Source organism: Hemicordylus capensis, chromosome 3 (assembly GCF_027244095.1).
Source record: "Hemicordylus capensis ecotype Gifberg chromosome 3, rHemCap1.1.pri, whole genome shotgun sequence".
Lineage (NCBI taxonomy): Eukaryota > Metazoa > Chordata > Lepidosauria > Squamata > Cordylidae > Hemicordylus > Hemicordylus capensis.
In genome coordinates this window covers 123,724,541-123,752,223 of record NC_069659.1, presented here as the reverse complement: position 1 = coordinate 123,752,223, position 27,683 = coordinate 123,724,541, and the positions used below count along the sequence as shown (strand labels likewise).

The 27,683-nt window shown below is 43.3% G+C and overlaps 1 long non-coding RNA gene across 1 annotated transcript in view; it reads left to right on the top strand.

Annotated features, from left to right (window-relative positions):
* Positions 1–49: 49 nt before the first annotated feature.
* The window catches only part of LOC128348868 (uncharacterized), a 51,987-nt gene continuing 24,353 nt past the window's right edge, over positions 50–27,683 (top strand). Inside the window, exon 1 of the long non-coding RNA XR_008318393.1 lies at positions 50–165. This is a non-coding gene — a long non-coding RNA (uncharacterized LOC128348868). The remainder of the gene's footprint in view (positions 166–27,683) is intronic.

Genomic DNA, 27,683 nt, shown 5'->3' with positions numbered 1-27,683 from the left:
TGATCGGCGGGTGGGCGGGGCTTCCACGGAGGCCTCCGTGTAGGCCGCAGTGAAGCCTGAACTCGAGTAGGGCCCAAGCCAGCCAGGAAGGAGGAGGCAGCCAGAGTGTTCTCTGCAGCAGAAGACCTCTTGCTGCACTGCTTAACCCAGACCAGCATTTGCCAGGTAGAGTGTGAACTCCTTTTTGTGGTTACCTTTCCCGCCCCCCGCCCCCCCCCCATATATAGGGATCTGCTTGCCATAGGGCTTGGATATGGGGGGGGAGGGACTGAGAAGTCTCTGAATATTTATTTTGAAACAGCTTGGAAAATTTGCTGACTTAAAAAAAACTATCTAAAAAGTCCTATAAGTGGCTTGTTTCATAGCAGAAAATTGCAAAAACTTCTGGAACAGTATTTTATTAATTTTATTCATTCATTCATTTATTTATAAATGCACTTACGTTCAAGTTGTTTTGCAACCCAGAAGGTCTGAGTGAGAACTGTGAAGCATGTGTGGTGCTTTTATTTTATTTTATTTTTCTTGTGTGTGAACTGCTCCCCAATAACTTGCAGGGACTTCAGGGTAAATCTGGCCAACATGTGAATGCAGCACCTCCATTCCAGAGGAGATGTGTCTTAAAGGGCTTTAAAAGCCTCCTGTGAAAAACCTCCTGCAATCAAACTTGACTGAATTTGTTCAGAATTCTGAGAAAACAAACATAGGCTCACCCTGCATGGTTGAAAGTCTCCTTTGCTAATCTGCAGCGAGGGGCCCATTTTAATCATTCATCTTTCTAGTGTGTTCTAGGCATTAAAAGTAATACAAATGTATAGTACTCAATGTATATCACTATATATTGTGACGTGTGTGTGTGTATTCAGTGAAATGTATTTGCAGGCAGCATACTTATTTTGGAATATCACTTAAATCCTTGGGGGCCTGGGGTGTGCGGAGGCCCTGGACTTTGGTGGGGGGGGCCCATTTTAAAATCTTGTCTCTGGGCCCACTCCAACCTTGCTACGCCCCTGCATGGAACTTCAATCTGATCCAATTCAGAAAGTCACTTCAATTCAGAGATAATGCTTCAGACTATGATGATAATCACTTAATTAAAAAAATATTGGTAGAATGCAAATAAAATTTCATGAATGGGAGTCTCTTCTGAGGGCACAAAGCCTACCAAATTGCAAAAAAAAAAAAAAAAAAAAAGTTATTGTGGGGATTTCTGTGTAGAGACACTTTAATAGCAATAGCACTTCCATTTTATATACCGCTCTATAGCCGGAGCTCTCTAAGCGGTTTACAATGATTTAGCATATTGCCCCCAACATTCTGGGTACTCATTTTACCGACCTCGGAAGGATGGAAGGCTGAGTCAGCCTTGAGCCCCTGGTCAGGATCGAACTTGTAACCTTCTGGTTACAGGGCAGCAGTTTTACCACTGCGCCACCAGGGGCTCTATGAGTTTGTGTCACCCACATAGTTTTTTGTTTGTGTATTGGGATGACAGTTGCAATGATTGTAGCCTCTTTTGAGGCCATAGAGTCTGTCAAATGGCAAAAGTTCGGAACAATTTGAAGTTTTTGGTTACCCATTGAAAAAAACCCCTGAACTGCCAAATCACATACAAATTAAAGCAGGCTGGCCCGAATTGGATAGATGATATTTGGGGCCCAAATCAAAGACTGCTTTGATTCAGATTTGGCCTGCTTCAGTTCAGATCCAAATAGGTAGCTCAATTGATGCACAGCCCTACAATACACTGATATGCTCTTGAAGACCTAGTGTTCCCCCCCCCCTTTGATAAAGAATTATACAAATGTAGAGTCATTAGTGTCTAAATGCAGATATCTGGGTGCCAAATCTGACTTTTTGTCATCCCTGTGCTAAAGGATATTTTTTCACTGTGAAACTGGGAAAAAACAGATTAGATTTTGCCTGGAACCTAGGACGCTGCCTTATGCCGAGTCAGTCCATCAGTCCATCTAGTTCAGTATTCTCTACAGCAGGCTTCCCCAATGAATGCAATTTATTGTGGCTGGGTATGCTGGGAGTTGTAGTTCAGCAACATCTGGAGGGCTGCAGGTTGGGGAAGCCTGCTCTACAGCAGCTGGTAGCGACTCTTCAAGGTTTCAGGCAGGAGTCTTTCCCAGCCCTACCTGGAGATGCCAGAAATTGAACCTGGGACATTCTGCATGCAGAGTAGATGATCTTCCACTGAGCTATGGCCCCATCACTTTCTATGAATAAAACGAGCTACAATCATGTTAGAAACTTGTTTGAGCTGGCACCTAGCCCATACAGTCAGCCAAGGCCAAGTTTTCCAGGTATGCTACTCCTTCTATTTAGAGGGCATCACACTAGTTATTAATAATGCTTGGTCCCTCACTTAATCAACCACTCATCTTTATTATTGTAGTATTTAATGTAGGATAATAAGATTAGTGGTTCATCAGAAACAGAATAGATAATGCCTCTTAAAATTCTATACCTGTAGATCAGGAAGAAGTGGGATGGCTTTCCTGCTAATTTATAGAGTGACCCCAGCTTTTTAACTCTGTGAAAGACACAATAGAAAATAACTGCATGTTTAAGGGCTCATTTATCTGTATCTGCACATATGCATTATGCAAATGTGTTCTCCAGAGGAAACAGTCCTTTTGGAGGTGACAGAAGTTGCTTGACAGCAAGTAAAATGTGTCTGTGCCTCAAGTAACAACTCAAAAATATTTTTGCAGGCTGGCAGATTGAACTAAAAGAAAAGTGACTCCTTAGTTTGCAAATAATACTGTGAACATGTGTGAATTCTTTGATCAGTCTTAAGGTTTGTAGCCAGTCCCTTCACAAACATGACCTGCAGGCTTGGCTGTGGTTGCTTTGATCTCTCTTATTTCCCTGATTTGTTTCCTGGCAAAATGGCATCAAATGCTCTGATTAGTAGGGCTGAGCACCAAACTGAGGAATCCCTTACTAAGCTCACCAAATCTGCTTTGATACTAGTCAAAATGCATCTCATTGCTGATGCACATGGGTAGTTCACTTCAAATTGATCTGATACTGCAGGTTGCCTCAAAGTGATTTAATGCAATGGGCTGGGAGAGTGTGTGGTGGGGGAGGCTTCCCTTAGCTTCTCCACTCAAGCTTGGTCTATCCTTGTTTCACTCAGGAGCTGCCAGAAACTGCAGTTTCTTTAACACTGACCACACAGCACACATTTATCACTGGATGGCAGTGGGGTGGAAAGGATGAGTCACCTTTTTTGGCTTCTACCATTCAGAGACATATTTGTAGAACTGCATTAAGAAATATGGCCAGCTCTTCCTCTCAGCCCTTAAGGAATATTTGTGTTCACTTGTCAGGTCTCAGATTCTGACCTAGCATTACCTTGGCAGCTGCATTGGCAGTCCAACCGGAAGTCACATAACCTACCTTGCCCCAGGTGATCCTTTTTTATCCTTTCAGCGTGCAAGCCATGCCCACACAACCTGTACTATCCATGCTGCTCATGGCAGCAACAGAGTCTGGGCCTCATTTTCCCGGCCTCCACATATCCCACAAGGCACTGCACAACAAACATGGTGCCTTGGGGGATTCCCCCATCAGATGGGTGCTCTAGGCTATCGTCTATGTGTCACACATGAGCCCAGCAGCAGGGTTAAGGGAGTGCTTGGTCCCTTAACTATGGCTAGAATCTGGGCTTAGGCATGGGGATAGGCTGTGCAGGAGTGCCAGGATCCACGTGGATCCTGGCTCTCTACATGAGCAGCTTAACCCAGGCTAGCCTGCCCTAGCCTTGCCTAGCCCTAGCCTAGCCCTAGCCTGGGCGAGGATGCTCATGAGAACAGCCAATGGCCTGGTTCACATGTACCACAAAACAGAGGTTGGAATTCCAGAGGTTGGAATTCCAGTACATCTGAACGTGTGAAATGGTGGTTTCACAGCAAAAGTTACCCAAGGTTTGCCTCACCAAACTCCAAATTGAACCTTCGGTTTCTATGTAGGTTCCCCACTGAGACCTCTGGTTTGGCCACCAAAGTGTTACATCCAACTCCAGATACCAACATAACTGTGGTTTTGCGCAAATGTTCAAACTGCAATCATAGACACAGTGGCACAGACCCACCCAGGGATGTGGCAGATCTATGTCAGTGGTGTTTCTTGTTGGCTGCCTCTTGGACAGGTGCCCCCTCCACCTGTTACCTGTGCAGCAATGCAATTGCCCGACAACAGGGATGACACCACACACTATCCCGGATTTTAAAGGCTGTTAAGGTGTGCAATCACTCAAGGGCATTCCCTATTACCATTCTGTCCCCTGCTCCCCCATCTTGCAAGCAGGAGGGGGGAAGGACAGGATGGGTACTAAGTGCCTTTCTCCCTGGGAAGGAAGCAACAATGATGTATGCTCACAAGCAAAAACACACCAGGTGGCAGCATAAGCAGGGTAGCCCATCACAACTTTGGGAGGGGAACATTTGGCAGAGGGGGTTCCCATGGTCAGATTTAAAAGGCAGCCCCAACCAGGGATTCTCGAGCAGCCAATTTCTGTTTTTTATACAGAAAGTTTGGGGAAGCGGGGGCATAATTTTACTCCCCAGGCTGACAAGGCTGTCTGGGAGCATCAATATCAAATTTAATAGCTGGTACTCTTGGACATGCCACCCATTATCCCATGGACCTCTCTCTCACCAAAGTGCCAGCCGTCAGGGCTCAAAATTGAACCAGGCTGCTCTATGGAGAAATGCAGTGGGGACAGGAACCTTGGCAACTGCTTTCCAAGTCTTAGCAACTGCCACCAAATAGATCTGCCCTGTCAGCCTCTCCACCCATGTGGACATGTGTACACTTTCCCATGCCCCCAAATGGCAACCCCGCTATCCTGGGGCTGCTGGAAACTAGGGCTCCTCTTTCCTGTGAATCCCCGCAATAGGAGATCTGCATACGGTACAACCCCAGAATGAACCTGGGAATACTACATGGGTTTAAAGGTCCATCCCAGAACCTGATGTCTGCCCCATCAGCACACACAGGCAGGCTCTGACACATGGGGCATCAAAATCTTCTATGGATGCACGCAAGGCTTTACAGAGAAGGGGGTTGCTGTGCTCAAGTTCAATCTTGCTGTGCTCAAGTTCAATTTTGCCATTGAGAGTTGGGTGCACCTTATGGAAGGATTAGCTCAACCCATGAATGTGCAGTCCTGGAAAAGACACCCGTTAGTCCTCCCCAGTAGTCAGCCCTTCTCATAGGTGGGATAGCCAACATGAGCAGGGCACCCCATCACCAAGAGTGGAGTAAATGGTTCTGGGGGGGGGTGAACATAAGAACATAACATATGAACATAAGAACAGCCCTGCTGGATCAGGCCCAAGGCGATCTAGTCCAGCATCTTGTTTCATACAGTGGCCCACCAGATGCCACTGGGAACCTACAGGAAGGAGTTGAGGGCATGCCCTCTCTCCTGCTGTTACTCCCCTGCAACTGGTACTCAGAGGCATACTGCCTTTGAGGCTGGAGGTGGCCCTCCAACTAGTATCCGATGATAGACCTCTCCTCCGTGAAATTATCCAAGCCCCTCTTAAAGCAATCCAAGTTGTTGACTGCCACCACATCTTGTGGCAGAGAATTCCACAAGTTGATTATGCATTGTGTGAAAAAATACTCTGCTTGCTGATCCTAAATTTCCCGACAATCAGTTTCATGGGATGATCCCTGGCCAGGGTGCTCCTGGCCATGTTTAAATGGCAGCCCCAACAGTGATTCTGGATCAGCCTAGTTCATTTTTTTTTCAATGAAAGGTTAGGGAAGGGGGCAGAGGCACTCTTACTCCTGGACTTCCGGGCTAAAATCCAGGGCCTCCACAGCCCCTGGGCCCCCCAAATACTCTTTGGTCTGCCCCAGGTGGTGTGGTCACCCAGCTGAGCATGATGATGCTTAATTTGTAAGGGAGGTGGGCCTCCAAATTCCTTCTGGTCCAGGCTTCAAAATTGCCTAGGTGTACCTCTGAAAAGGGGGCTCAGCCCCTTCCAACATTGGGGTTTGCCGTCTCTAGGCTTAATCATGAGCAAGGCCTGTCACCAGGGCCAGTAGTGCTCCAGTATAGGAGAGTACACAACTGTGAAGTCAGATTCTGGACTGCTCGCTCACAAAAATTCCAGGCCGTGAGGACATCCCCTTACAACTCATGAGAAGAACCATTAAAGTGGAGAATTGCCAAACAGATACTGTACTGATGCCTGACGGCCAGACATCCCCTTCTCCCCTTCACCGCTCTCTCATGAGAGTGACAGTCCATTGTAGCTCTGTATCGAGCTAGGTTGCTGTGTGGAGGAAAGCTGTGGAGAGGAGTACCTGGATACTACTTTCCTTTTCTTGTTGTTACCAAGTTACTGTCAAGATGTGCCCCTGTCAGCCCCTCCACCCATGTGGACATGTGTGCCTTTGCCTGCACTCTGAAATGGTGACCCCACTGTCCCAAAGTCACAGGAAAATGAGGGCTTCCCTCTCCTGTGATTCCCAGTGCTGACAGATCTGCATATGGCACAATGCCAGAACGGGCCTTCAAATTCTGAATGGGTTTACAGGTCCGTCCCAGTGTCTCCCCCTTCCACGCATGCGGCCAGGCTATGGCACATGGAGCATCTAGATCTCCTGTGGGTTCATCCAAGTCTTCACAGGGAATGGGGGTCAAAAGGTTGCAGAGATTCTGTTCTATCTTTTACCATGGAGAATTATGGGCCCCACATGTGGGGCTCCTTTGGGTGGGCTGGCTCAACTTGTGAACTCACAGTCTGTGGGTTGACCAATGCTCTCAAAGCCACATTGGTCTCCCCAAACTGGTCCTCTCATGAGAGGGTGAGCCCACTGGCAGTGGGGCAAGATGTTCATTAGGTCTGGATGGACTGCTTTGGCAGTGTGATGCCTCACATCATCCTAGGTTATGGTGGGACAGAAACTCCAGCAACCTTTGTCCTCCTTCATCTACATATCTCCTCCTAGGAAGTCTCAGTGTTTCCCTCCCCTACCAGAATAACAGAGAAATACCCCTCCCCCAGACCCCCAACCACCCCACCCCAAATTCATGCTTGTTTGGGAATGTCAGGGTGCTGAGCTATTTGGTGGCCACCACTGCCATTGCTGCCAGAAGAAGTGCTATCATGGCATGGCAGGGCATTTAAACAGATTTAAATGCTCTTTCCCTGCCAAAGATGGGCAGTGCACTCCAAAAATGCACAATCGCACTCAGCACGCCCCCTTCGAGATCATGGCCAATCGCGGCCAATCCACTGCTGATGCTTTGCCACATCATGGCATGTCATTTGACATATGGGGTGGTGAGGAGCAAGTAAGGACATGCTCTCTTCTTTCTTAAAGCTCCTGTTCCCCACTCCCTTTCCCATGGTGCTGTACCAGTGCTTGAACCACAGTTCGTGCACACCCCTACTTAGTTCCCTCATCTGTTTTAGTGTCATGTGCAGTTCAATGATAGTATAAAGGTGAGATATAAATGTAATAAATAAATACCTATTAGTTTGCTCGGAAACATATATTGGGGGACAACATGTGCTTTTATACTGTTTATATTATAGGGACATTTGCATTGCCTGGATTAATCCACTTTTTAAAAACATGCCAGGTCGATCAGAAGAATATTATACTTCCTTCCTTCTGGCAGACCAGTATACAGCTGGAGTAGCAAGATTCTGTGCTGCAGCATGCAAACAGAGATGGGAGCAGTTGATTAATTGTAATTGAGACCTCTGTATATATATGTTTTAATATATAACCCAGTCCTGTTTTGTGATTTTATTTTACTTTAATTTTATTTTTCATTTTATTTTTTGATTGCGGGTCACTGACTGTAATAATAAATTCATTCATATATTGGGAGACAGTCTGAAAGAAAAAAAATCATGTATTTTAAAGTAATGCTCTCACCTTAAACATGAAAGCATTAAGCCTATGGAGAACTGTTAGGTGGAAGCTACTTATCTGGGAGATGCTAGTTCCCTTGACCTCCCTAGACTGAGAGAACTTCATCACTGAGCTAGTGACATCAGTTCAGTTTTATGAATGTGAACTTCTGCACTGAAAAATGTTGGTTCAGCTCAATAAATTCTCATCTTATTCTTAAGTCCTTCCATTTTTACAGCTTAAATTAGGGTCTACAGCCTCTTGAACAACCCAGGTTCTAGTACAATACACACATTTTAATCATGGCATCAGAGATTCCTTTCCTATTATGTTGTTGAATGGTCCTATTTTAATGTCAGATTTATTGCACAGCATCTCATGTTTCAGCCACATGGCCTATATCAAGGCCATGTGATTCATGACTGATTCACAGGAAGAAGATTGATATACAAATTCAAGAGGCCTTCCCTGAGGTTGAGTAAGAAGTGATATAAGGTACAGAAATTAATGAATGCTAAGCATTGAGTGCCACAACTATACATTTTAATCTGTTGAAGAGATTTATACACTTGACAGAAAAATACAACTACAAGACATCAAGAATGATTCATACCACTGATATCAGTATGACTCAGGAATGCATCTTTATGCGGTGGCAAATATTATGAAAGCACAAATAAATACAATTTTGAAAGGCATAGATGGGGAAGGGAGTGACAGTGTGATTTGCTTAGTGTTTTAAAGACCCTTTCCCATGTTGTGACAACACAGTTAGTGTAGCACAGGGGTTCCCATTATGCTGAGGATAATGTAGCTGGGGATAATGGGAGTTGTAGATCAGCAACATCAGGAATACCAGATTGGTGACCCCTAGTGTAGTATAGTACCTAAGAGGGTGAGCTCTGAATCAGGGTTTCTCCGTGTTGTCACTGAAATACTAGTACCTCTAGTCTCCAAAAATATAATAGGCCTTGCTTCTTCTGAGGTAAGTAAACTGGTTTATTGTATGACACAACATAATATTGGGAGTTTCAGGTACAATCAGTTTTATTACACTTAATATATATTATATCAACAAGGGCATTCTTGTTCCCAGATACTCTGTTGGTAAAAGTCCTACTATAAACTTTTGATTCCCACAATATGGTTAAATACACTTTACTACACTCTGGTTTGAATTTCCCCTGTGCCATGAACACACTTGGTGGCCTAGACCAGTGTTTCTCAAGCTTTTCGGGGTCAAGGACTGGTAAACATGTCCATTTGCAAGGACCACTACATTCTTCATGCACAGTTTCCTGGACCAGCAGTTAGTAAAGGGTTTTCAAGTTTATCTATCTATCTATCTATCTATCTATCTATCTATCTATCTATCTATCTATCTAACAGACTTCTATACCGCCCAAAACTTGCATCTCTGGGCAGTTTACAATGAAAATAATATTATGAACATTAAAATAATTACAATTGGAATCATTTTAAAGGAAACATTAAACATTAAAACTATAAATCAAGTAGTGGTGTACATGGACCGGTCCGGGGCCATAGAAAAGGCCTCCGGACTGGTCCGGAATTCCGGCGGTCCGGGGTCTGGCAGGGCGGAACCCCTTTAAGGGAGCCCCTTTAATGGGGGTGGTAGTACTTACCCCCCCCCGTCACTCTTCCCCCTCTGGTGCTGGAATTGGCAAAAACATTCTTGGGGCGGCAGAGTTCCTCCCTGCCACCCCTGCCCCTGTCGTTGTCTCTGTAAGGGTTAAACTAGAAAGAGCTGGCGGCGTGCACGCGCTCTTTGTGGCATGTGCGCTTGTTTCTGCCGCTGGCACGCGCGCAGCATGACATCACACAGTGCACGCGTGCCAGCGGCGGAAACGAGCGCACGCGCTGCGAAGGGCGCATGCACGCCGCCATCTCTTTCTAGTTTAACCCTTACAGAGACAACGGGGGCAGGGGCAGCAGGGAGGAACTCTGCCGCCCCAAGAACATTTTTGCCAACTCCAGCGCCAGAGGGGGAAGAGTGGCGGGGGGGAAGTACTACCGCCCCCCCTTAAAGACACACTCCCCCCAGTGCCGGACCATGCTTCTGTGGTTCCATGCACATCCCTAAAATCAAGTGTTCTCAACATTCGGTCCCCAGATGTTGGTGGGCTTCAACTCCCATAACCCCCAACCACAACGTCATTTGGCCATTATGGCTGGGGATTATGGGAGTTCAAGTCCACCAACATCTGGGGACCGAATGTTGAGAACCCCTGCAAAAGCCTGGGTCAACAAATATGTCTTCAGTATGTCTTCATATGTCTTCAGTAAATAAATAAAGTAAATTTGTTAACAAAGAATGTATTTTGCTTACATACTCATAAACAACACACACAAGATATTAAATTAATGTGAAACTGGATATAATCCCACCAACTAGCTGGCAGCCCTTCAGGAAAGGAAAAGTGTCCCACTGCCACTGTGGGTTTCTCCCAGGCAAGATATTCCTCTTCTCCTTCAAAAGCTAAAGCTAGAAGGGTGCGCGCACACACGCCCTCGCTCTTCTGAGACCCACCAGCACCCATGAACATCTGAGACCCACCAGCGGCTTGCTCCAGTCCATGGGGTGACTCTACAGTCTGGAGATTGAGGCACAGCGGTCTCTTCCTCCTGTTCAGAAGTAGCCCTCCAACTTTTTATCTATTCTCATACTTGCGGGCAAAGTAAACCAACTGGCACCAACATTTCCACATCTCTACAAAACCAAGGGTAAACTCCCTGGAAACATGCACACAATTCCACTTTGGAGAAAGTAGTTCCTATGCCCCCCCCCCCCACTCCACACATTTATTTGGAAGTAAATGCCCACTGATTTCAGAAGTCACTTCCAAGAAGAAGGAGCAGGACTGCTACCTCACCCTGAGAACCTGACCCCCTCAAACCAGCTCATCCTTTTTCTGGCCATCCCTCATGCACAAGCTTCAGTCCATTGCCATGCATTTCTTCAACTCGTCCCACTTGTGGAAGAGAAATAAAGAAGTCTGCAAACACTCCTGCCTTTCCCCAAAAGGACGACCAGCCAAAGCCTGTTCTGTGCTGAGGGGAAGGAGGAAGGGATGCTGGCCGGAGCCCAACAAGGAAGGGGAAGTGAGGGAACTGCACAAAGAGTGCATGCTCCCCGCCCTCTTCCTAGCCCTGACCAATCGGTGCTCTCCTTGAGCCTGTGCTTGGGGGTGGGACAAAAATCCCATCCCCCAGCACAGGGCTGTGGCCATGCCGAGTCTGCAAACACTCCTGCCTTTACTTCCTCCCTTTCCCTGTAACTTGCCCTTCCGTGTAGGTTTTAAAAGGGTGGGGGAAGGAGAATTCAGAGGCATGCAAATGATAATGCAAATTGAAGGAGACAAAAAGAAAGGCAGCAGTTAAAAAACAAGACAAAGTGTGAGGCCCTAGGTTAATCTGGCACTGCCTCCTCCATTGTTGTGGGGAGGGGGATTTCCTTCCCAGTCATGGACCACCACTCAAGTCTCCACAGACCCACAGTGGTCCCCAGACCACTGGTTGAGAAAGAGTGGCCTAGAGACACACACACCCGCCACCCTCTTTCAGCAACCCAGCTTCAACGTGGGGAAAACCCTGTTCACACCTCAGGAACATGTGAATGGAAGATCAGGATCATGTCTCCCAGCCCTGACTTTGGTGCATTTAGCCAAAGGTTTGAACAGAGCCCATGTATATCCAACTGTACAATTGTTTATGTATGTATGCAGTTGTATATATGTAGGTATTTTATTTTATTTTATTTTATTTTATTTTAAATATTTATACCCTGCCCCTCCAGTAAACTTCTGCTCGGGGCAGCTCACAACATACAGATACAATGTAAAATATAACTAATAAAATTAACCAAACAAGTTAAAAGTCCATGCTAAACCCACAATCAAGGTTTTCAAGCTGTGGGGGTAGGGCCAGTGAACATGATGGTGTTCAATGCTCTGCATATTCATTTTCTGCAGATCGAAGGCATAAACTGGGCTACAGCTGTCTACTTTAAAAACATATGTAAATATGCAAGATTCAGAACTGTGGCTTATCTGTATATGAACCATAAGTAGAAAAACTTCCATGTGGATGTATGAAAAGCTGCACCCTTATTCATTTGCATCCTTTTTCCTCTCAATCATTAATATTAGAGGAACTCACTTCCTTGGCATCTGATCATGTATATAATCAAATTGATTGTATCATCCAACCTATTGCCCATAAATGGAGGGGAACTTCTGGAACAAACTCAGATACAGTGTGAGCAGTTATCTAGAACAAGAAGTTTGGGTGAGGAAAGGGGCAAAGAAGAATGTTATTAGGGGCATGAAGATTTTACTATGAATATTTACAGAGGTAAGGTAATTAATGCAGTTAGGTAACCAATGAGTGCACAAAACAGATTTTGTGATTCGTTTCAAGTTCAAAACAAATAGTAAAATCCTCAAATCAATTTACCGAATCAGTGGCCAAAGCTAGTTGTTTCAACAAATCAACCACAAAACACTTGAAATATTTCAACCATTTTGAGTGCCATTTTGAGATATATTTCCCCCCCGGGAATTGGCAGGTAGACCAGTCAATTGGGGTTGGCAGGTAGACCAGTCCTCGGAGGGGGGCTGACATGCTAAGTCTGAGGTGGACTTAGCATGTCCTGCTCATGTGGCCGGTGGACCAGACCTCCATCCCAGACTTATCGCATTGGCCTGCCTCAGCAGACTAGTTTACCAGGTAGACCAGTGCTCTAAGGTGGGCAGCCACACTAAGTCTGGATCAGAGGGCTGGTCTACCTGCCAACCCCAATCAATAGACCAGAAAAAACAGGGCTCTTTTTTCCTGGGAGAGCTGGCCTACTGATTGGTGCCAGCAAGCAGATCAGTCCTCCAAGGAGGGCCAATGAGCTAAGTCCGGGATGGAGGGCTGGTCTACCTGCCCTATGAGGTGGGTAGACCAGGCCTCCGCCCTGGACTTTGTGTGTTGCCTCACCTCAGAGGACTGGACTACCTAATGACCACAATCAGTAGACCAGCTCTCCTTGGAAAAACAGGCCTCAAAAATGGCACTCGAATCATTCAAAACATTTCAAGTCATAATAGAGCTGTTTTGTTTCGAGCTCAAAACAGTACCTTTGTTTTAAGGGTGTTTTGTTTTAAGCTCAAAACTCTCAAAATGGCCCATTTCAAGCTCGACTCAATTCAAACTCAAATCAATTTGCACATCTCTACTTCCTGGCTGTACTAGTTCCTACTGCTTATTCTGGGGTGGAGGAATGAGTGAATGAGGCTTCTTTAAACACTTGAGGACCTTTAAAATAATTCAACCATAATATATGACTGTGTCTGACACTTTGCTGTAAAGTTGCAGTCTGGTGGATGGGATGTGAAAAGGGAAGGGGAAAATATTTCAGAGAGAGAGCCCACGACTCCTTGGCGTCATCCTTGAGTGTGAGGCGCTGTATTCTGAAAACTAGAGTGCTGGCTGTTGATGAAAGGTTGACAGAGATCTACTTTGACAAACGTTCTAGGAACATGGACTTGCTTTATTCTGTTTATTGACAAAAGTTATTTATTCCAGGCAGAAAGAGCTTTAAAACACATAGCAACAGGGGGAAAGGAGAGAAATGTTTGTTGATTATCACTTATGGTATTTGTCATCATGCAGTAAGGGTTCAAGACACCAAGAGCAAAATGACCTTTTCTTGTGTCAAGAAAACTCTTTTGATTTTTTTAAAACTCCCCCATTATAGGAGAAGATATTACTGTGTCAACTCAATGTCATCCAACACTTTTTTACATCACAGTAAGCAAAACCTTCTATTACCAGATTAAAAATAAAATTGGCAAGCTTTGAACTTTAATAGGCTATTTTTTAGTAGACATCGGACAAGAAGGCTAATGATGTATGCATCAAACAACTGGATTAAGACTCTTCAGAAGTAAAAGTTCATCTCTGCAATTAAATCAACTCCAGTACAAACAGCAACTTTGTGGAAAGGTCACACATCACTGCTGAGAGGCTGCCATCCAAAGAGTCTAAAATAAATAGTAAGTGAACTGCCATGCAGCTCAGGAATGTATTCTTTTCAGTGTATCTACTGACACAAAGACCCTAGGGCAGCACATCTCCACATGAGATTGGAAAAGGAGCTCAAATCTCACTAGCCAAAGGTGGAAAGAATCATAATGCCTGCTTTAGGGCTGTGCGAGCCAGCTCAAGCTTGATCTGGCCTTGCTCAAAGGCTCGACCTCAAGCCAAGCTGGGCCTTGTTCAGTTCAAGGTCAAGCCGAACTGGCCCGGTTCGAGGGTGGCAGGGGGCATTAAATCTCAGTTTTAGAAGTTATGACTTACTGCCTCTAAAGGCTGAAGCGGGGGGGGGGGTACTGCAAAGGGGGGGGCGGTACTGCAAAGGCTCTCTTTCTCCCGCTAGCCTCCCCCGAGTCTTCATGAGCCAGTTTGGCCTATTTGGGGGCTGGTTCATCCCTATGCGCTCATTCAGTGGCCACTTCTTGGGTTGCTGTTTATTCACACCGGCCATTTGCATAACTCAACAGTTATTCTGCATTTAATTACATATTAATTGTATATGTACAGTTATATAGAGAGATAGGTATTTAAAAATATACTAGTAAAATGCGCTTGCAGTTTGCAAGCATTTTTCCTACAGCATGCTCCCTTCACTCGTTGGTAGTTGATGTGCAGAAGAGTTTATGTGGTTAGAAAAATGTGTTTATATCTCCAGCACTTAAGCCATTTTTGTGCAAATCCGACATGCTTTGAAATGCAACAAACGGGGGAAATCTAGCTTGTTTGTGGCTTCATAATTCAGTGAAAGCCTGGACTTTCTGTCTCAAAAAGTCCCCTAGAAAACTTCCAAAGGTTGTAGGAAAACATCATTCCCCACATTTTTCCAATGGGAGAGTTTTCCCACATTTTCTGGGAAATTAATCATTTTTTCCAGGGTTTTTAATTTTTCTGGTAGTCTTGGTGAAATCTGGAACCTACCTGCAAAACCGTATATTTCTATCTTTAATGATTTCTTCTGGGAGTATTATGTCAGTGTGTTTGTGAGTGAGTGAGGCCCAAAGAGCTAGCTAGCTAGCTAGCTCTTGTTCTCTTACTTGCTGTGTGTGTGTGTGTGTGTGTGTGTGTGTGTGTGTAATATCAGAACTAAGTTGAATTCTGGAGCTGTTCACATAAGCAGCCCTACATGGACGTGCACAGCCATAACCAGGTAGGGCTGCTCATGTGGAGTGCTGGGATCAGGCCCGATCCCGGTGCTGCTCTGTTGGGTAGTCCAAGTTTTATCCCTGGGTATTTACTGTTGGGATTTATGTGTATATGTGTTGTCTTTGTTCTCGCAACTGATGTATTATATGTGTATCTGTGTATAGGCTTGGAGTAAAGTTTAGAATGTTCATGTCAATCATTAGTTCTGTATACTGATCGGTCAGTTTGTATTTCTTACTGGACACTTGAGACTGCTATTTTTATATTAGGATTATTTTTCACTCAGGACTGTTGTTTATATTTGGTAACAGTTAAGTGATAAACCTTACTAATTTTGTTCAATAAACTTAACAGGCCTAAGCTTTCACTCTGTTACAATCAACTACATTTACTGTAGCAGGGGGGCACGAATGCACCCCCCCCAGTGCCTGGTTGTGTGGCTGATGGCCATGTGGTTGCTCAAGCAACCACAGAGCTGGGTGGCGGCAGAGAAATCTCCCAAAGCACTGCACGCCTCACATGGTACATTGTGGGAGGCCGCAGCCTGCTTTCCTCTGCCCCCTCACTTCTCTCAGAGTGGTTGAACACTGACTGGTCATCTGGGAGCGTGGCACTGGAAAGCCCGAGAGGTGAAGGGAGTAGGAAGGCCCTGGATTTCCTTTGAGATGAGTTTTTTTTAAAACTCTGTCAAACTCTTTTTGGAGCTTAAACCCAAGCCCTTTTCAGACATCATGAAGTACATGTGTTCAGACATCTGTACACATGCACATATTTTTGCTTGAAGAACTTTATATATGTTCATTTTAAAAGTGAACTCCTCAACTGTAGGGGGCAGATAGGAAGACTACTAATCTGTGTGTGTTGAACAGGATATGTAAATAACCATACATGCATACAGATTCATACATGTATATACTGGGGCTATCCACACAGCCAAACGGGCGGGTGCGGGGGATGGGGGAAGGCAGGGCTTAACCTACCTTCCCCTAGACTATTGTGAGCAGCCCTTGTGGTATGTATGCCATGCACCCACATGACCTGCACTGCTGGGATAAGCGAGGATGAGTATCCGTGCTGCTCCCAGCCGCTCAGGTAAACAGAGGCTCAGACCTGTTATCCTGGCATCAACATATCCCACAATGTCTTGGGGGATTCCCCTGTCAGACAGGTGCTCTAGGTGCCCGTCTCTGCATCTTCTCAGCTCTGTGGAGCCAAGGAGACACACAAGCCCGGCTGCCAGGTTAAGGGAGCACTTGTTCCCTTAACCTTGGCTAAGAGCAGGCTCAGGAGCAGGCTTAGGCTGGGTGGCCTAGCCCACTTCCCAAAGTGCTTGAGAAGTGAGGAGGGAAGCAGAGAAGGGGAGAGAAGTAGCAAGGAGACTTAGAAGAGAGATAGGAAAGTTTATCTATTGTTCTCAGGTAAGTTGGTGCATCCATTACATGTTGGTCGGAGGCTTCCTCTCAGGGAGCAGGCAGGAAAGTGAAGGAAAAGAGTGAGGAGTGAAGAGCTACAACTCACATGTGTGATAGTCCATAGGATAGTGATCCAAACAGATTCTGAGAATGTGTGCTTTGGCTAGAGGTAGATATACATTGAAATGGCAGTTTCTAAGCCATTCTGCTCACCCAGAGGGGTGGCAGATTTCATGAAAGACCAAAAATTAAAATAAAATCTATTGCCACTTGAACTTCGTCACTCAGTAACTGGCCCAACAAGGCAGGAGGAAGCTATGTAAACGTGATGTGCGTGATGAATAGGAGTGTGCTTGTTTGACTATCTTAAGACCAGAATTCACATCCATAGTTTTTATGAGCCTCTCCATGAAGTCCTTGACAGCTAATTTTGTTTGTTTGTCTATGTATGTAAGTATGTATGTATGTATGTATGTATGTGATTTATATATCGCCCTTCCAAAACTGGCTCAGGGCAGTTTACATCAAAATAAAAACAACTAAAATCAATTAAGAGTTAAAATCAAAACTAAATCAATTAAACAATTAAAATCATTGAAACATTAAAATCATTTAAAACCAACTTTAAAAATTTAAAACCATGATTCTAATTAAAAGCCTGGGTGAATAAATGTGTCTTCAGCGGCTTTTAAAATGTTGCCAGAGACAGGGAGGCTCCTATTTCAACAGGAAGCGCATTCCAAAGTCCAGAGGTAGCAACAGAGAAGGCCCATTCCTGATTAGCTGCCAAATGAGTTAGCAGCAACTGCAGATGAACCTCTCCAGAAAATCTTAACAGGCAGTGGGGCTCATGGTGAAGAAGTCATTCTCTTAAATACCCAGGGCCTAAGCTGTTTAGGGCTTTATAGTTAATAACCAGCCTGGAAACGTATTGGCAGCCAGTGTAGTTCTTTCAACACAGGAATGATCTGGTCTCTCCTAGATGACCCAGAGACCAACCTGGCTGCCACATTCTGGACCAACTGTAGTTTCCGGACTACATACAAAGACATACAAAGTACAAATTTGGGAAATGTGCCGCTTTATCGGCATTACTCCTAAGAGTGCTTCACTGCCATCTCTCTTAGATGAAGAGAGTCCTCCAATCAGTGAGTTATCCTTGAAGTATCATCTGAATAGCATTGTGTCTCTCATTAGTAAGGGATGGGCGCATCCTGGTTTCGGTCTGTCTTGATAGTTTAGACCTGAAGGCACATTACCAGAATAGCCTGTGCCATTGACTCATCTGCTTTGAGCCAAGAGTCAAGTCCTTTTGACTAAGCTGAGTTAAGTGAGTACTTTGATCATGAGCCCATGATCTAGTGTAATTGAGATTAGGGATGTATGAACCAGACATTAGACTGGTTTGGCTCAAATTCAGACTGGATTTGAGGCATCCCGGCTGGCTCAAGCACAGGCTTGATTGAGCCTGGCTGGTTCTGGTTCGGCTGGCAACCTGTCTGAGCCAGCTCACAGGCTTTTTTTTTGGGGGGGGGGGTATACTTGTAAAGAGGAATCTGGCCAGGATTCCTTTAAAAATACAGAGGACCTCCAAGCTTAAAAGGCTTTCCTTTTTAAACTTTAAAGTGGTCAGGGTGGATGGGCAAAATGCTTATTTTTTGCCTTTTAAATGAAGCCCCACTGGTGGCGGGGTGTCCAATGCAACAGCGGATACTTGAGAGGCGGCAGCAGAGGCTCCACCAACCACCACACTAGTGGGCAAAATGGTTAATTTTCATCTTTAAAATGAATGCCCTGGCGGCAGCCCGGGCAGCTTCTGCAAGCTGTGGCAGCTCAAATGATAGAATATTCCTCCAAACAATAAAATCCTCAAACACGGACAAGTAGCATGTGAGGAGAAGGCTGGACCTTTATCCTTCTCTATGTGTAGATATTTTTTTAAGGAAGAGCATGAAGTCCTATAGGCTCCCATCTGAAGTGGTACATCACAGACAGACATTTTTACACATTGTATGCAGTTTATGGGAACTAAGCTGAAGAGTTAATATCAATAGAAAGCAAAACAGATCCAGTTCATAAAATACTTGAATATGGTCATTTTGAAGCAAAAATTAAAGTAGATTTCAAGCAGAAGAGCTCAAAGTATAGATAGGCATCAAAATGGTTGTCTGACTACATGCAGCTGCCACTATACAACAACTCAGAAGCCAGTATACAATTACATATTTGAGTTCAGTGACTGTATGACATCTTTGATTGTGTAGTCAAAATACATACCAGTGAAAACAAAATATACTGATCTTGAAACTTCAAGTGAATGTCCGACACATTCTAAATGTGTGAGAAATAAATGGGCTAGCCGAAAACTCTACAAGCTTTCAGAAGATTATAGTTCCAAGCCAGACTTGGCAGATATTGTGGGAATTAATAACACAGCATGGTCATTTGTGACCAGATAACTAATCATTTTTTTTCTAATTGTATGTGTATGACTGCACAGTACAACAGCATCACCTACCAGTACATGGCAGCATGGCATTTCCCACTGGCTTCATAAACAAAGGGAGGAATTTTCGTTCTATTGAACTGAGTGGCAACATTCCCAGTATTTCCTTTTTTTAATGCTGGATTTCACCCAAATTTTATAACCTCTGCAAAAGGGATATGGCTCTCAAAGTGATATGCCTAGAAAATGTGCATTTCATGTGGGTCACTGAATTGCCTATGTCTTTTGAAGAGAGGTTGTTTACAGATATCATTATTATCTTGTGAAGGTTATTCTTTTTACTGGCTAATGAGGGAATTTGCTGGCATTATGTGGCATCCCAGATCATCAGTTATCCCAACAGGTCTCAAGCAGCCAATTGGCCAGATCACTACACAAAAAATACAAAAGGGAAATTGCTGAGCTCCACAATGCAATCTTGCTTTACAGATGTGCAGGCGACTGGCAAGCAAGGCTTTGCTTCTTGTTTTTGTTTGTTTAGATATACAGACAATTCTGTCTAGCTAATATGACAAAAGTGCTTGGAGGAAAATTGCACTTAGCATATAGAAATAGACAGATAAATAGACACTTCACCCACTAATGAGAATATAATTTTATTATATTCACTAATGAGAATATAATAAAAGCTAAACTCATACCTTGGCATATAGAAAACCAAAAACTGTTGATAAATGGAAATGAGGAGGTTGTTCAAGGAACAGCATAAACGCAGACATCCAAATATAGTGATAGAAGGAAGGAAATGGAAGACAAGGTTCCACAATCTTGCATGAACACGGATGTGCATGTTGCATGTACCAGATATCCCATTCACTACAAGTTATTTTCTAAGTCACAAGGGAGTGCACATATACATGTGTGATCTCCATCAAAGTGGATGGATTGTGTAACCTTTGAAGGTAGGAGTCTGGAAGGAACTAATGAATGATTTGAGGGCAATAGAGATAAATGTGAATACATAAATGTAAATAGAGATAAACAATGGATTTTTAAAAAATATGTGCTTGTGTTGTTCTGATGAAAACAACATGAGCAAAAATCTGCTATTCAAACTTTAGAAAACATCTATAGATGGTTACTAACATCTAGAGTGACCCCCAGACAGAAGCCTGGATGAAAAACGAAGCTGTACAGGGTGGAGTAGACTTGATTCTTAGTTGTTTGTGTCACCACTGACAGGGAAAACGTTAAGTCCTTAGTAGTATCCCCATGTGCATCCCTTTATATTTCCTGTACAGGTAAATGGTTGCCATCCATTATGATAAAGGCACTTCAAGTGCTCCACTTTTATACTATTGCTTCTGAGGGTAAACCACAGGGAGAGCCTACCTCCCACACTGACATAGATTCTGTCAGGAGTGTGATTTGTTTCTTTGCAAAAGCATAGAGATTAACTGCACCCCCTCCGAGGATCCTAGTAATATATATATGCCCTTCCTAAACAGACACAAACCACCTATCAAAATGCTGGGTATGCTGCCGGGGAAAGATGTGCTACATTTTGAAATAAGTCTTGCTCTGAGAATGGAACAGTCCCCCTGCCCAAACACACACAATTCAAGGGATTTTTCATGGTTTCTAGTTCACCCTCATGTTCTGCATGATTCACTGGTATATGCTGAACATGTTGCTGTCATGCAGTAAGTTATTTGATGAAGAGGAGCACTCTTTAGTACCAGTCAGTCGGGTCCATATAAGCACTGAAAAGTCTCCTATTTTCCATCTGGTCTGATCTTCAGTTCCAGCACGTTTTGATTTGTTTTCCAGCTTCTTCTAGTCCTTCTATATTAGAAGCACACTGTATACCTGCAAAGGTTAGATTTGATTTAACTCAACTGAGCTTCCGATTCACAAACGGACAGTTATACCTTTCTTTTCCCCATGATCAGATGGGATGGGATGGGTTATTTCTCTATCCCATTGCATAGCATCCTGTGAGCCACATTGGTCCAGAGCAGATGTAGAAGCCAGCCCAAAGGTACATTTGCTGTACTTAATAGAAAGGGTGTGTGCCTATGTCTTTTTGGCAAGAAGCCTCAGCCAAGTCATCTGGTTCTGGCTGACTTGCCAAGCACAAAACTGGGTTTTTAGCTTCAGCAGCTCAAGTCCTTTGCAGCAATTGATGGCATGTAGAATCAGGCAGTTAGAAATGCACTGGTGGCCATGGATTAGAAAAGAGGCTGTGTGTCTTTTCATAGCTCTGTTAGTTACCTTTCTCCTCACACTGAAGGAGATCATGGCAAATAAATGGCCTAGATAAACTTGGGGAATGAGGCTCTTGATTGCATAAATGGCTTGTTTGTGTTTGTTTGATAATCTGAATTGTCTCTGCCTGCAGAAGATTGTTTTCAGCTAATTCTATGCAGCTGTTAGGAAATTACAGGCTTTGCTATCCAAGGCCACTCTGGGAAAGGAAAACTAGCACTGTTTAATCACTAATCTTACTATGTAATGATCTGAATGAAAAGAGGAAACCATGTCTGGCACTTGTCAGCTATACTGCATGGGGCATGTGCCAACCAATCCAACTGCTGGACGATAACCAGCCACAAAGTGTTAGCCATTTACAACTCAGCTTTCATACATAGCATATTTGCAATAGCCCTAGTTTTTTCTTTAATGAAATTGTTTGACAGCTTTTCAACCATTACAAAAGAAAATGGTTGGTGGGGGGGAGATAAAATATATATAACAGAAAAATAAATCCAAATGTACACCTCATTGAACTTGTTGGAGGAAGGGAGGGATACAAATATGAGTAACAATAATTACCTACTTTATTGGGATAATCTGCATACACAGGTCTATACCTGAGTTACTTACTACTGATCAGTGATTCGATTTTAGAGGGGAAGAATATTGTAGTGGCACACATTTTTTCTTACAATTTTACTTGCTGTAGTTAAACTACTACTAACCAGGAACTCATACCTATCTATTCCAAATCATCCACAGATGATCACAATCTACCTTCTGTCTTCCCCACATCAGCTAGAATGCAAAGGGATATTAAGTTAGCCTAAGTATTTGCTTTCACTTAGCAGGGTTTTTATTTTATTTTGTTTTTTGTTTGGTGAACAGTAGATCCCATTCTATTTCACAACTAATTTTGCAACTCTGCTCAGTATGAAAAGTCATTTGCTATGCAAATATAGCTTATGTTGCTGTATAAGCAAGGCAAATCCAAATAATGATTTGTGTATAGAATTAATTGAGTGGATCTTTGGATCCTGTCATTATTTATAAAGTGTTTTATGTAAGTGCTCAAAGTACTTCACATATATTAATTCAGTTTCTCAAAGATGATTTGGTCAACATGAGGCTCTAGTTGATTATTAATTCTGTGTCATCATATTACTTATTCACAGCCAATGCAGAACTATCTTTATCATTATCATTGTTATCATCTTTATCATGATATTCCCTTGATTTCAAAGCAGCTCTTTTCAACAATATAAACAATATATATTCAACAATATAAACAAAATATCCAGTTGATTATAATTCAGAAGTTTTAGCACAATAACACATTAATAAATAGTTTGCATTGCAAAAGTGGGAACTACTGATTAAGCAGCAATGTCCTATGCCAACAAACCATATAACCTTTCTATATATGCAAGGCTGAGTAGCATCCAGACTAGTATTTTTATAAATGGAAAACTTTTTATCCATGCAAAGGAGAAGGGCCATTTTCACTGATACCCTCTGCGTTTCCTGTAGACCCCTATAGTATCTCTCTGGAGGTTAAGTAATCCATAGAAGCAAATTTGGGGTGGGGGCAGAGGCATCAGAGAGAAGGGACATTGGTGAAAATTGCCCTCCTTCCTTGCATGAATAAAATGTCTTCTACTCATGTATGTATTATTTTATTTTAGAGTCTGTGCATACATTTTTAATACATGGAGAACTGCTGCTGATGTGGACACTGGGGAAAAGAAAGGAGATTTAGAAGTACAGGATAAAGGAGAAGAGTAGCATTGACATCTTTTGTTAGCCATGTTATGGTTTGTATTGTGTCTTGCATATAGACATTGTTAGGAGTAACCCCCTTTTCAGCCCAAACTACATGCTCATGGATCCATAAGTACCAGGAAACCTTCTCAGGTTCACATTGTCATTACCAGAGAGCAAATATATATATTTGCTCTCTGGTAATATAATATATAATATATATATATATATATTATATCATTACCAGAGAGTAATATATATGATGAGAGAAGAGAAGGTTTAGTATCTGCCCTTCTCCCATACTGGATACTGGTAACAAAAGGACTGAACAGGTATTTGAGAAAATCAGTGACTTGAGAGGACCCTAGAAGAACTACAAACAAGTCAGGTATGCATATCCTATAAAGCTTTCTCCAAGAAATTAAAGGTAATCACTAAAAAAGAAATTCCTCGGGGGAGCAATATCCAGAGGGCTGGGGCAGGAACCAAATACAGCTACCAGTTTCCCTCCTGGGCATCAAGTCAGTGCTGCTGAGGTTGCTTGCAGCCTCAAATGCTGGAGGAATTGCTCAGCATTTCTCATTCTGCTGGGTATTACGAGCACAGAAGTCTGCTTCCATCTGCATATGCAGATTCAGCGTACATTCAGCATTTGTGCAGTTGGATCAGAGGGAAAGAGAGCAGTTCAGATAAATTCATCAGAGGCGTAAGTCATGTCGGAGGAGGGTGAGGAGTACATTTTACAAATCTGGTTAGAAAGGGTTAGATTTTCTAGCACAGAAAATTAGGATTCTGATTCCTATAATGTATCGCTCCTGACATAAGAATTAATGCAGAGTGGATGTCTATGTCCTTCAGATTATAGAATTTGGATTCAGCTCTGCCATTGACACTAGCATGGATAGACCATAGCAGCATTTTTGCGAAGATGAGATATCTGAGAGCTGGGTCAGAAGCTATACCACTTAAGAATGCCAAAAACTATCAGGAGAAACACTTAGCATTCCTAGTGGAATGGAAAAACAACAAAGAATATTACATCAGCATATAATAGGTGAGATCACCTTATCCAGCAAAATAGTTAATCTATCCAGTCATACTCTGATCCAGGCAGAGAGTCTTTTATGCAGACTCTCCTTCTGTCCTACCAAATCCACAAATATGACACAGTTTGCTTCTGACCCAGAGGCCTATTTCCACTGTCTGCTGTTCAAGTAATACTTCCACCACAGCAGTAACAAGTGCATCAGCACTTAGCTGCCAATCTCCGAGAAAAAACCAGAGAGTTCAAAAGCACATAGCTCCCCTCTTCTCAACACCACAAAAAGAGAAATTCTGCATGGACCCCTCCTGATGATCGGGGGGAGGGGTGGAATTTTTACATAGGCCGCATCCACATGTTAGGCAGAACCACGGGTCCAATTGACCTGCAGTTCCACCCTCCCCGCCCCTGCTCTCCTGTCCATATTCAGACATAACAGAGAGCACCCTCTCTGCAGTCTCACTGACTGCAGAGAGGAGGGGGAACTGGCTGTGTGGGCTTCCTTCTTTCATTAAGGACAGCCTGCACAGCCAATGACAGCCAGGTTGAGGAAAGAGCTTCCTCCCTCAACTCCAGTAATGCAGCCGGCATTTCTGCATTCACCCATAATGCAGGCTGCATAAAACCTCAGGCTGGAGTGGTGAAACGTGCTACAACCTGAGGGTACAAATTACAGTTCGGAGAGTGCAACCTCGGGTCGCTGTCCAAACAGAACCGGAGTTCCAGGAGCCAGGCCTGCATTTGGACGTAATGATCTGGTACCCTCTGGTTCCAGGCCCCTTCAACTCTGGCCCCTTTAACTCCCATTCTATGTTATGTGCAGATGCGGCCACAATTCCTTCAGATTTGGAAACGAAACCAGGTGAATAGGATTGCAATGGCAGCAGCTTCTGAAAAAAGCTGCAATTCCCAAGTAACCCTGTGTCTTTTCCAGGACTGTAGGGTAGGGGAAATTTTTTTTAAAAAAACCTTTCACCTTTTGAAATAAGAAGCCAAGCAGCTACTGCCCCTCAGCACTGCTGTCCAGTGCAATAAGTAAATAAAGGGCTGGAGGAGCAGTACAGTGGTGGAGGAGGGGCGAGCAATGGGCCTAGGCTTTGGCCCTGATTTGATGAAATCCCTTCAATGAAAATAGGATGAAGCAAAGCTGACCAGCTCCCCAAATAATTAAATCTTGGACTAAAACGGGTTTGATGAACTAGAATGCAGTCCATGAAAGCGGATTATGAGATGAGTCATTAAGGTGCCATAATACTCTTTGTTGTATTTAACAACTTAAAATTATATCTTGTTTACACAGTCAGACAGGTGTTATTGACTGGTTTGTTTTATCCAGCCATCGAGTCCTTCCCTTTATTGTCAATGGCTATAGATATTGTCGCAGAATATAGGCTGTTCCCAGTAAAGCTGCTTTTTTTAATTGGCTGATGGTGATTTCTGTGGCCCCTATGGTGTTGAGGAGCTCTTCAAGGTCTTTTGGAACTGCACCCAGGGCGCCAATTACCACTGGGATTATTTTGGTCTTCTTCTGCCACAGCCTTTCAATTTCAGTTTGTAGATCTTTGTATTTGGTGATTATTTCTATTTCTTTTTCTTCTATTCTGCTATCCCCTGGTATTGCTATGTCGATTATTTTGACTTGTTTTTCTTTCTTCTCGACTACAGTGATATCTGGTGTATTGTGTGGCAGATGTTTGTCTGTTTGTAGTCGGAAGTCCCATAATATTTTTACATCTTCCTTTTCTTCAACTTTTTCAATTTTATGGTCCCACCAGTTCTTGGCTACAGGTAGCTTGTATTTTTTGCAGATGTTCCAGTGTATCATCCCTGCTACCTTGTCATGCCTTTGTTTGTAGTCAGTCTGTGCGATCTTCTTACAACAGCTGATCAGGTGGTCCACGGTTTCATCTGCTTCTTTACAAAGGTGGCACTTGCTGTTTGTTGTGGATTTTTCTACTTTTGCTCTTATTGCATTTGTTCTTAGTGCCTGTTCTTGTGCAGCCAGTATTAAACCCTCTGTTTCTTTCTTCAAGTTGCCATTCTTAAGCCATTGCCAGGTCTTGGTGATGTCTGATTTTCCACTTATATTGTGTAAATATTGACCATGCAGGGGCTTATTTCTCCATTTTTCTGCTCGGTTCTTGACTTGTTCTTTCTTGTAGGCCTGTTTTGTTTCATTGGTGTTGAATAGTTTCATGTTCTTGACCATTTGAAGTGCATCTTCTTCACTGTCCCTTACATATTCTTCAAGGCCTCTTTTCTCCTCCTCTACTGTTTGATGGACTTGCAGCATTCCTCTTCCACCTGAGCTGCGAGGGAGGTATAGCCTATCTACATCACTGCGGGGGTGCAGGGCATGATTGATGGTCATGATTTTCCTGGTCTTACGATCTAGTGTCTCTAGCTCTGCCTGGGTCCAGTCTATTATTCCTGCAGTGTATCTAATTACAGGTATAGCCCAGGTGTTTATGGCTTGTATGATGTTCCCGCCATTGAGTTTGGACTTGAGGATTTTTCTGACTCTCCTGATGTATTCACTTCCAATTTTTCTTTTAACTTCAGTGTGTGCGATGTTATCAGCCTGGAGAATGCCCAAGTATGTGTAAGGTTCTTTCTCTTCCAGGTTCTTGATCTTGCTTCCATTGGGCAGTTCTATTCCTTCTGTTTTTGTTATTTTCCCTCTGTTCATTATTAATGCAGCACACTTGTCTAGTCCAAACTCCATTGCTATATCGCTACTGAATATATGGACAGTGTTTAGCAGTGATTCGATTTCTGACTGGGACTTTCCATACAACTTAAGATCGTCCATGTACAGCAGATGGTTGATTTGACTTGATGTTTTAGATGTTTGGTATCCGAGGCCTGTTTTGTTTAGTATTTGTGAAAGTGGGGTCATGGTGATTACAAACAATAGATGGGATAGTGAGTCCCCTTGGAAAATGCCTCTTCTAATGCTAACCTGTCCAAGTGCCTCGCCATTGATTGTTAACTGTGTACTCCACATGCTCATTGCTTTTTAAATAAATATCTGAATGTTTTTGCTGACACCAGTTGTTTCTAAACATTTTAGTATCCATGTGTGAGGCAGTGAATCGAAGGCTTTCTTGTAGTTAATCCATGCAACACTTAGATTTGTTTTTCTTCTCTTGCAGTTTTCTAAAATCATTTTGTCAATCAGCAGCTGGTCTTTTGTGCCTCTGGTGTTCGGGCAATTTCCTTTCTGTTCAACTGGAAGCTGTTTGTTAGTTAATAAGTGTTGCATCACTTCATCTGCTATTATTCCAGTTAATAATTTGAACATGGTTGGCAGGCAGGTTATTGGTCTATAATTACTTGGAACGGCACCTTTTGCTGGGTCTTTCATAATGAGATGAGTTTTCCCAGTTGTTAGCCATTGTTCAATATCACCGCCTTTCATAATGTGATTGAACTGTTTTGATAGTTGTTTATGAAGGCTTGTTAGATGTTTAAGCCAGAAACAACCTCCTCATCCTCCACCTCCTCCTCCTCCTCATTATTATTATTATTATTATTATTATTATTATATCAACTATTATTAAAAGTATATCAAACGATTGTTATTTATTCAGACTTTTATATTCCACTGTTCTGTTAGAAACTG